Raw genomic sequence first — 10,858 nt, forward strand, 5'->3', positions numbered from 1 at the left:
AACTTTTTTTTTTTTTTTTTTATCAACTGGTGCCAGAAAGTTAAACAGATTTGTAAATGACTTCTGTTTAAAAATCTTAATCCTTCCAGTACTTTTTGGCTGCTGAATACTACAGAGGAAATTATTTTCTTTTTGGAAAACAGAGCTCTCTGCTGACATCACGAGCACAGTGTCTCTGCTGACATCTCTGTCCATTTTAAGAACTGTCCAGAGTAGGAGAAAATCCCCATGGAAAACATAGGCTGCTCTGGACAGTTCCTGAAATGGACAGAGATGTCAGCAGAGAGCACTGTGGTCATGATGTCAGCAGAGATCTCTGTTCCAAAAAGAAAATAATTTCCTCTGTAGTATTCAGCAGCTAATAAGTACTGGAAGGATTAAGATTTTTTAATAGAAGTAATTTATAAATATGTTTATTGTCTATTATTAAATCAGTTGATTTAAAAAAAAAAAATAATTTCCACCGGAGTTCCCCGGGACCGGACCGGGGTGACTGCTGATATCAATCAGCAGGCACCCCGCAAAAATACCTAGGGGGGTCATCAGACCCCCCCATGTCGGTGATCGGCGCAAATCGCAAGTGAATTCACACTTGCGATTTGTGCCGATTCCGGGTCATTACAGGTCTATGGTGACCCGGTGACCCGGAATATAAGGGGGATCGCAGTTGTCTAAGACACCCACGATCCCCCTGAAGAAATAGGAGTGAGGTGGCAGGGTTGCCACCCCTCCTATTCCTGCTATTGGTGGTCTAGACACGACCACCAATAGCAGATCGGGGGCGAGGGGGTTTACTTTCGTTTTCCCCGTCCTGCCCACCCACAATAGGCGGGCAGAACGGGGAAAAGGAAGAGGACCGGCGCCAAAGATCCACTTACCCGTCCGGAGGCAGAGGAGCGCTGGGAGTTGTAGTTGTGTATCTCCAGCTATTGCATAACTACATCTCCCAGCATTCCCTTTGGTGATCAGTACATGCTGGGAGTTGTAGTTTTGCAACAGCTGGAGGCACACTGGTTGGAAAATACTGAGTTAGGTAACAGAACCTAACTGAAGGTTTTCCAACCAGTGTGAATCCAGCTGTTGCAAAAGTACAACTCCCAGCATGCACGGTCTGTCAGTACATGCTGGGAGTTGTAGTTTTGCAACAGCTGGAGGCACACTGGTTGGAAAATACTGAGTTAGGTAACAGAACCTAACTGAATGTTTTCCAACCAGTGTGCCTCCAGCTGTTGCAAAAGTACAACTCCTCAGTCAGTACATGCTGGGAGTTGTAGTTTTGAAACAGCTGGAGGTTTGCACTACAAATATTGGGGGGGGGGGGGGGCTTTTTCTCCTTTTACCCCTTATGAAAAGGAAAAGTTGGGGGCCACACCAGCCTGTTAGTGTAAAAAAAAAATTTTTTTACACTAACATGCTGGTGGTGCCCATACTTTTTATTTTCACAAGCAGTAAAAGGAACAAAAAAAAAATAATTTGTAACGCAATTTCTCCCGAGTATGGAAATACCCCATATGTGGGCGTAAAATGCTCTGTGGGTGCACAACAAGGCTCAGGAGTGAAGAGCGCACCATGTACATTTGAGGCCTAAATTGGTGATTTGCACAGGGGTGGCTGATTTTACAGCGGTTCTGACATAAACGCAAAAACATAAATACCCACATGTGACCCCATTTTGGAAACGACACGGAACGTGACAAGGGGTATAGTGAGCCTGAACACCCCACAGGTGTGTGAAAAATTTTCATTAAATTTGGATGGGAAAATGAAAAAAAAAAAAAATTCACTAAAATGCTGGTGTTACCCTAAATTTTTCATTTTCACAAGGGAAAATAGGAAAAAAGCCCCCCAAGATTTGTAACCCCATTTCTTCTGAGTAAGAAATTGCCCCATATGTAGATGCAAAGTGCTCTGCGGGTGCACTACAATGCTCAGAAGAGAAGGAGCTCCATTGGGATTTTGAAGAGAAAATTTGTCCGGAATTGAAGGCCACGTGTGTTTACAAAGCCCCCATAGTGCCAGAACAATGGACCCCCCCCACATGTGACCCCATTTTGGAAACTACACCCCTCATGTAATGTATTAAGGGGTACAGTGACCATTTACACCCCACAGGTGTCTGACAGATTTTTGGAACAGTGGTCCGTGAAAATGAAAAATTTTATTTTTCATTTGCACAGCCCACTGTTCCAAAGATCTGTCAAACGGCAGTGGGGTGTAAATACTCACTGCACCCCTTATTAAATTCTGTGAGGGGTGTAGTTTCCAAAATGGGGGTCACATGTGGGGGGGTCCAATGTTCTGGCACCACGGGGGGCTTTGTAAACGCACATGGCTCCTGACTACCATTCCAAACGAATTCGCTTTCCAAAAGCCCAATGGCGCTCCTTCTGTTCTGAGCATTGTAGTGCGCCAGCAGAGCATTTTATGTCCTAACATGGGGTATTTCCATACTCAGAAGAGATGGGGTTACAAATTTTGGGGGGCATTTTCTCCCATTACCTTTTGTAAAAATGGTAAATTTGGGGAAAAAACTGCACTTTAGTGAAAACATTTGTTTTTTCATTTACACATCCGATTTTAACAAAAAGTCGTCAAACAACTGTGAGGTGTTAAGGCTCACTGGACCCCTTGTTACATGCCTTGAGGGGTGTAGTTTCCAAAATGGTATGCCACGTGGGGGTTTTCTGCTGTTCTGGCACCATAGGGGCTTCCTAAAGGTGACATGCTCCCCAAAAACCATTTCCGCAAAATTCACTCTCCAAAATCCCATTGTCGCTCCTTCCCTTCTGAGCCCTCTACTGCGCCCGCCGAACACTTGACATACACATATGAGGTATTTCCTTAATCGAGAGAAATTGGGTTACAAATTTTGGGGGGCTTTTTCTCCTATTACCACTTGTAAAAATTAAAAAACTGGGTCTACAAGAACATGCGAGTGTAAAAATGACGATTTTGAATTTTCTCCTTCACTTTGCTGCTATTCCTGTGAAACACCTAAAGGGTTAACAAACTTACTGAATGTCATTTTGGATACTTTGAGGGGTGCAGTTTTTATAATGGGGTCATTTGTGGGGTATTTCTAATTTGAAGGCCCTTCAAATTCACTTCAAAACTGAACTGGTCCCTGAAAAATTCGATTTTGAAAATTTTGTGAAAAATTGGAAAATTGCTGCTGAACTTTGAAGTCCTCTGATGTCTTCCAAAAGTAAATACATGTCAATTTTATGATGCAAACATAAAGTAGACATATTGTATATGTGAATCAATATATCATTTATTTGGTATGTCTATTTTCCTTACAAGCAGAGAGCTTCAAAGTTAGAAAAAGGCAAAATTTTTCATCAAATTTTTGAATTTTTCACCAAGAAATGATGCAAGTATCGACGAAAATTTACCACTACCATAAAGTAGAATATGTCACGAAAAAACAATCTCGGAATCAAATTTATAAGTAAAAGCATTCCAGAGTTATTAATGCTTAATGTGACAGTGGCCAGATTTGCAAAAAATGCTCCCGTCCTTAGGGTCATAATGGGCTCCGTCCCCAAGGGGTTAAAGCCAAAATGGTCCTTAAAGGGGTACTCTGGCACTAAGACATCTTATCCCCTATCCAAAGGATAGGGGATAAGATGCCTGATCGTGGGGGTCACGCCGCTGGGGACCCCCGTAATCATGCATGCAGTACCTCGTTATAATCAGTCCCCGATTCGCTCTCGGTCTGATTACTGGGGATCACGGGGGCCAGAGCATTGGGATGTCATGGCCCCTGCCCCGTGTGACATCACGCTCCGCCCCCTCAATACAAGCCTATGGGAGGGGCGGGTTGTCCTGCTGTAGACAATGAAAAGGGGAGAGGCTCCTGCTGCAGATGATTGTCTTACAGCCAGACACAGGATAGTGAGGGGACATGGCTGATCACCTGGGACAAAGAAAAAAGAGAATTATAAAAATAAATATTTTAAGGCTTTAAATATTAACAAAATTATTAATAAAAATAAGTCACAAACAGCTGGTACAAGGGCCTGTAAAAACCAAGGATGGTCTGTAGAAACCAAGAGTAGAAACAGACAAGCCACAGGAAAAAAAGAAGGGTCCATCTGGTCCAGAGAAATAAGGTGGTAATCACAATAATCAGCAGAATTTGGTAAAAAAAAAAAAACACAAACACATTCATCTACCCCCACTCAACACATGCACCAAAAACGGATCCAATCTGATCATACTTTATATACCTTTGTACTCTACCTGTTCATAAAAAAATAATTTTGTAAAACAGAATATTGTGATTGTACAGTAGTGTTGAGCGGCATAGGCCATATTCGAATTCATGAATATATGGACGAATATTCATCATATATTCACTAAATTCACATATTCGTAATATTCTCGTTTTATTTTCGCATATGCGAAAACTCGTGTATGTGAAAATTAACATATGCAAAAATTAGCATATACTAAAGTTAGCATAAGCGAAAATTCGCATATGCGAAAAATTAGCACGCCAGTCTCACACAGTAGTATTAGAGCCTTCTTTACACCACACAAGCTGGAAGTAGAGAGGGATGATCACTGTGATGTGTACTGTGAAAAAAATAAAATTAAAACGAATATTCGTAATTATGAATATATAGTGCTATATTAGCGAATATTCTCGAATTCGCGAATATGCGATATTCGCGAATAAAATTCGCATTGCGAATATTCGCGAGCAACACTATTGTCCAGCTTGGTCCTTTGTGTGAGTCTGGGATTATCAGTAGACCTCCATGCCATGATGATCTCCTTTCTGGTGGAAAACAGTAACATACAGACATTTGGTGTTATGGAACAATAAAGTGTCTATAGCTCCCAATAAACAGACCTGTGGGGAGAGAATTATAGCGAAGGGAAAATGTTGAATCCTAAAGAGTAAAAAAATCAGGCCAAAATGGGGAAACCCCAAGATATGACCAAACAGCATGTAGGAACGTACCAGGTTCAGCTTGACAGTGCAAACAGGTGTCAACAGGGGATATCCCCAAAGCCTTGAATCTTAACAGTGTATAGTAAACGCTGTGCAAAAATTTACATATGTTTCTCAGTTTTAATTTCAATATTAAAGACAAATAAGATTAAAAGAATGGGGGAGATTTTTGTGTTTTTTTTTTATTTATTTTTTATGGATTTTGTATGTATAGGATTTGTTTCACTATAAACTACCTGTACTCCTCAACTACTTCTTTATCCTCACTTGAAATTTTATTTACAAAAATCCGATTAATATTACAGAAGATATCTGGGGACACACTGCCTGACAATCCCTACAGAAATGTTTATAGCTCTACAACTAAGTTCACACCACTGTTCTTTTTAAGGGGGGCTCCGTTCGCTCACTTTGTTAAAAGTACAGGATTTAAGCGGAGACAAAATGACTGAAGATTTCTTCTCAGTCGGATTTCTTTCTCCACTCAACTCCTCCAAAACAATGGACACCAGATGAAAACCCAGCCGGACCCCATTCAAAGGGAACTGTGGCATCTAGTAGGCAAAGGACCCATTTGGCTCAGCTTGTGTCGCCGAATAGACCCTGTGATGGAGTTTCCCTGGACAGTGCTAAAGGATAATGTTAACTTATCCTAAAAAAGAATGTACTCACTCTCTCTAATAGACTTTATTCTCCAATCCCAGTACATTTTATTAATCACATTTCCTAAGTAAAATGTACTGGTTAGAAATGATAAAATAATGCGAGTAAAAAGCAGTGATTTAACTTTATGTACACTAATTCAGATGTTGATAGTGAAGGGAGAAAAAGCCTAAGGCAATTCTGATAGAGTCTACAGAGAATTATCTATTGTTATCCAATTATAGCAACTATGTTGCTCTATGTCACACTCATGTGTCCCCTATTAGAACTACTTAAGCGTGCTGGGCCCATAACCCAGAGGTCTGTAAGAAGGACGCAAGTCCAAAACGGACGTAGGGGTGGACATCTCTCTATTGCACTTTTTTGTCTGCACATGTAGGTATCTGCTGTTGTGATCCTGTGCTTGTACTTTGCCTATGCACTTTATGTTTGTACCTCATGCACTGTATTTGGATACAGCACCTTACTATTGTTATGCTGCTATAAGATTCCTAGTACTACCCCATTATGCTGTGTGGGCATTTCATATTACCCCATACTAGCAGCTTCCATATGAGAGATGCTCCATGTTTGTCAGACGCCATTCTTGTTTTTATTGTAATTTTTTTAAATAATAAAAATTCTTGTTATTTGCATTCATGTTGTTGTCTGTCACAGTTCTTTTGCTATATAGGTTGGTATATTCGTATTTTCTGTATTGGCAGTATACACATGTCCATATACGTGTAGCCTTAGGAGTACTGTAGGGAACATTTTTATAAGCTCCCCTCCCACACAAGGCTTTATACTGTGTCTTTTTGGTGTATTTATCAGCCAACAATTGTGCAAGTTCTCCCACTTAAAAAGACGAGAGAGGCCTGTAGTTTTCATTATAGGTATACCTCAACTATGAGAGACATGAGAAAAAAAATCCATAAAATCACATTGTACAAATAAGTATTTGGTCACCTGCAAACAAGTAAGATTTCTGGCTCTCACAGACCTGTAACTTCTTCTTTAAGAGTCTCCTCTGTCCTCCACTCATTACCTGTATTAATGGCTCCTGTATGAACTTGTTATCAGTATAAAAGACACCTGTCCACAACCTCAAACAGTCACACTCCAAACTCCACTATGGCCAAGACCAAAGAGCTGTTGAAGGACACCAGAAACAAAAATGTAGACCTGCACCAGCCTGGGAAGACTGAACCTGCAATAAGCAAGCAGCTTGGTGTGAAGAAATCAACTGTGGTAGCAATTATTATAAAATGGAAGACATACAAGACCACTGATAATCTCCCTCGATCTGGGGCTCCATGCAAGATCTTACCCGTGGTGTCAAAATGATCACAAGAGCGGTGAGCAAAAATCCCAGAACCAAATGGGGGGACCTAGTAAATGACCTGCAGAGAGCTGGGACCAAAGTAACAAAGGCTACCATCAGTAACATTCCATGCAGCCAGGGACTCAAATCATGCAGCGCCAGACGTGTCCCCCTGCTAAAGCCAGTACATGTCCGGGCCCGTCTGAAGTTTGCTAGAGAGCATTTGGATGATCCAGAAGAGTATTGGGGGAATGTCATATGGTCAGATGAAACCAAAGTAGAACTTTTTGGTAAAAACTCAACTCGTCGTGTTTGAAGGAGAAAGAATGCTGAGTTGCATCCAAAGAACACCATACCAACTGTGAAGCATGGAAGAGGAAACATCATGCTTTGGGGCTGTTTTTCTGCTAAGGGACCAGGAAGACTAATCCATGTAAAGGAAATAATTAATGGGGCCATGTATCGTGAGATTTTGAGTGAAAACCTCCTTCCATCAGCAAGGGCCTTGAAGATGAAACGTGGCTTGGTCTTTCAGCTTGACAATGATCCCAAACACACCTCCCGGGAAATGAAGGCGTGGCTTCGTAAGAAGCATTTCAAGGTCCTGGAGTGGTCTAGCCAGTCTCCAGATCTCAACCCCATAGAAAACCTTTGGAGGAAGTTGAAAGGCAGCGACAGCCCCAAAGCATCACTGCTCTAGAGGAGATCTGCATGGAGGAATGGGCCAAAATACCAGCAACAGTGTGTGAAACCTTGTGAAGACTTACAGAAAACGTTTGACCTCAGTCATTGCCAACAAAGGGTATATAACAAAGCATTGAGATGAACTTTTGTTATTGACCAAATACTTATTTTCCACCATAATTTGCAAATATTTTTTTTTTAAAACAGACAATGTGATTTTATGGATTTATTTTACTCATTCTGTCTCTCATAGTTGAGGTATATCTATGATGAATATTACAGGCCTTTCTCATCTATTTAAGTGGGAGAACCTGCACAATTGCACAATTGGTGGCTGACTAAATATTTTTTTGTCCCACTATATATATATATATATATATATATATATATATATATATATATATACAGGCCTGACTTTGTTTCTAACTATACACTTCATCATCCGTAGATAACTCAAAGTTGTTTTACAATGGCAGGGCATATGAACTGCTTCCTAAGTAAATACCTGCAATATTTACTGTAGCTTTCAATAGTTCCTTCTGTCATATGTACTATGATTGAAGCATCTCATTATTGATGTATAAACAGTGGCGCTTCAGTGTTCCTGCACCTTTTATACCTTCAGGGACTTTCATAAAGCCATACAGCCATTGTGACAACATGGCCAGGATTTCACTTGTTGGCATCAAAAGATGTTTCTGATCCTTTCAACCCAACCAACAAAATATTGAGTGGCGCCAACGTCTAATGAATGTTCCCGGAAAAGAATGAAGAACAGTTCACATACATACATGTGCGAGACACAGGAGGAAAAAAAAGGAGCTGCATGTCTGTGCTGAAAAGATTCTACATAAGCCTCTGTGGCTCTTCTCCAAATGCAGGCCTAATTTATTCAACAATATTCAACTCCCACCACACTTCAGATCCTAAGAACAATAGACGAGGCAGGGGCAAAGCTAGAGGAGTTTCAGAGGTTGCGGTCGCACCTAAGCACTGGAGACTGAGGGGGATTAAAAGGTCTATGCCATATATGAAGAGACCACTATTACAAATGACAATGCATTGGGGCCCAGTAGCTACAATGTTACTGGAGAGGTCCACAGTGTTTCAAATTAAAAACCTTTATTTATGCAACTTTATTTCAACGTTTCCGCTAATTTTTCTTCTAATTCAAGAAAAGACCAGATAGCTTCTAAACTGTTGTAAGCACTCATCGGTAAGCCATAAGTAAGGGTACGGCCACTCGTGAATTTTTTTTTTTGTTTTGTTTTTTATTTAATTTTTTGAAATCTACAAAATATTTTCCTATTATTTTCAAATTGTACCTGTACATTCAAAAGATTGGACAGCATAGTTTTGTTAGATAAACCCTTTAGAGTGCCAACAAGGTGATTTTAGTGCTTTCACTGCTGTTATTCAGTGCCTGAGAGTCCCCTCTTTGGTGTACAGCTATTTCTCATTTTCTCCATTTCAGGGGATGGAACCAGCAGTAGGCTGTTTGCCAGTAGTACACACACAGGAACTTCCTTACTCTATTTTTTGACCAGTCACAGGACAGCACTTACATTTTTCTGCTATGTAATGACATAGTGCTGGTGGAAGTGTAGTAGACTATACAGGCTGGCACTATGCTGGATAATTTACACAGTACACTACTAATGATGGCATGAGGGGGGGGGGGGGAGGATTATTGATGCACTGGCTTCGCAAAGTTCTATGTGAGCAGAAAGGAAAGAAACAACAGCAGCAAGCCAAGAATGGAGTTACACAAAGTGCTGAACTGCTGATAATATTGATGACAGGCTAAAGAGAGGGGGAGGGGTGATTTCATTCTGAAGACAGGACTGAGCACATAGTAATAGCAGGAACACAAGTGCAGCATGTGCACAAGGGACAACTTCCTAGAACTTTATGGGCGGTAAGAGATAAAAGTGAAGCTCACGGATAACAGGTACACACCCCAGACTCCCTCTCTTCTGTGCATGAAAGTAGTTAAGCTCCACCCCCCACTTCCTGAATGCTGTCTTTGCCTGTTTTATCCATAGCTTCCACTGCTTGCACATGTGCATAGGTATAGGAGCATTGTGAGTAAGCGATTTCATATTTGTATGCACAGGTGCTAGCAAGTGAAGCTAGCCGTCACCAATTACATAACATGCCCCCACCTCATTACTGCTATGCCAGAGTTTACATGCTACCAGCCTCCACTTCTTACAGCAATGCTTCCACACAGGGGCATTGCAAGGGGGGACCCTCAGGCTGGAGCTTTTTTTAAAAAAAATATAATTATTGCCACCACTGCTTTAAGACAGCGGTGGCTTCTGGGATGGGGCCTCCCTCTGGGCCATTACACCATCCCCCAAGTCCCATGAGATCAGGCAGCTACAGAGGCTCCTAATCCGGTATGGTCCCCACATTCACTCTTTTGTTTATAGTTTTCAGAGATCCCAAATAATCAGGAAATGATGTAGAAGGGTATCTGCTGCATATTTTGTGCAAGTGATTTTGCTACCCATTGACTTCAATGGGTAGCAAAGTCAGCTGCACAAAATATGCAGCAAAAACATGCAGCAGATCCTGTACGTGTGAACTTACCCTAAAAGTTATAATCAAACAGATTTGCTGCATTATTAAATGCCCTGAGTATTAAATATGGAAAAAAAATAAAGAGGTGATAGAAAATAAAACACACATCGCATTCTAAATATAAATTATGCTTAAACTCACATCAAACAGCTGAAGGTGTTGTTTTGGTCCTTTATGTACCTGCAATAAAAGGGTTAATTGTTACTCCAAGCTTTCTATTATGGTTGATCATTTTTCTTACATCTCCCATAATGGAATGCAATCTCGCTGGATCTGCCTTGGGTGTTGCAATGTGATAAAATGCCCCATTCATTAACTAATCCCATTCTTCTCAGCTTTTGTTTTCTTTGTTTTAATTAGGGTAAAAAACACACACGAATGTGGCAAGCCTGGGCCAGCCGTGTACCAGAGGAGTAGGGAGCATGGGTGGGTTACATTGCCAAGGCATTACACAGCAGCAGGAAGGGAAGATTTGCAATAGGGATGGGCGGCCGTCAACACTCCAGCTGTTCATGAGCAAGGCATCTATGGTCCTATTGGCCAATTACATAAAGGACAGCTACATATACCTGTTTTGCCCCTTTTTGGGACCTAATAAATATGGATTACCCACTCCATGACAGAAGACATCCACTCATCTAATACACATAAAAAATGTA

The 10,858-nt window shown here is 41.0% G+C and overlaps 1 protein-coding gene across 1 annotated transcript in view; it reads left to right on the forward strand.

The window, feature by feature from the left end:
- The window catches only part of LOC130293438 (uncharacterized), a 283,661-nt gene extending 275,932 nt beyond the window's left edge, over positions 1 to 7,729 (forward strand). The window contains exon 4 of the transcript XR_008848215.1: positions 7,716 to 7,729. The gene's annotated coding sequence lies outside the window, so the exon portion shown is untranslated. The remainder of the gene's footprint in view (positions 1 to 7,715) is intronic.
- Positions 7,730 to 10,858: the final 3,129 nt, after the last annotated feature.

Source organism: Hyla sarda, chromosome 10 (genome assembly GCF_029499605.1).
Source record: "Hyla sarda isolate aHylSar1 chromosome 10, aHylSar1.hap1, whole genome shotgun sequence".
Classification (NCBI taxonomy): domain Eukaryota; kingdom Metazoa; phylum Chordata; class Amphibia; order Anura; family Hylidae; genus Hyla; species Hyla sarda.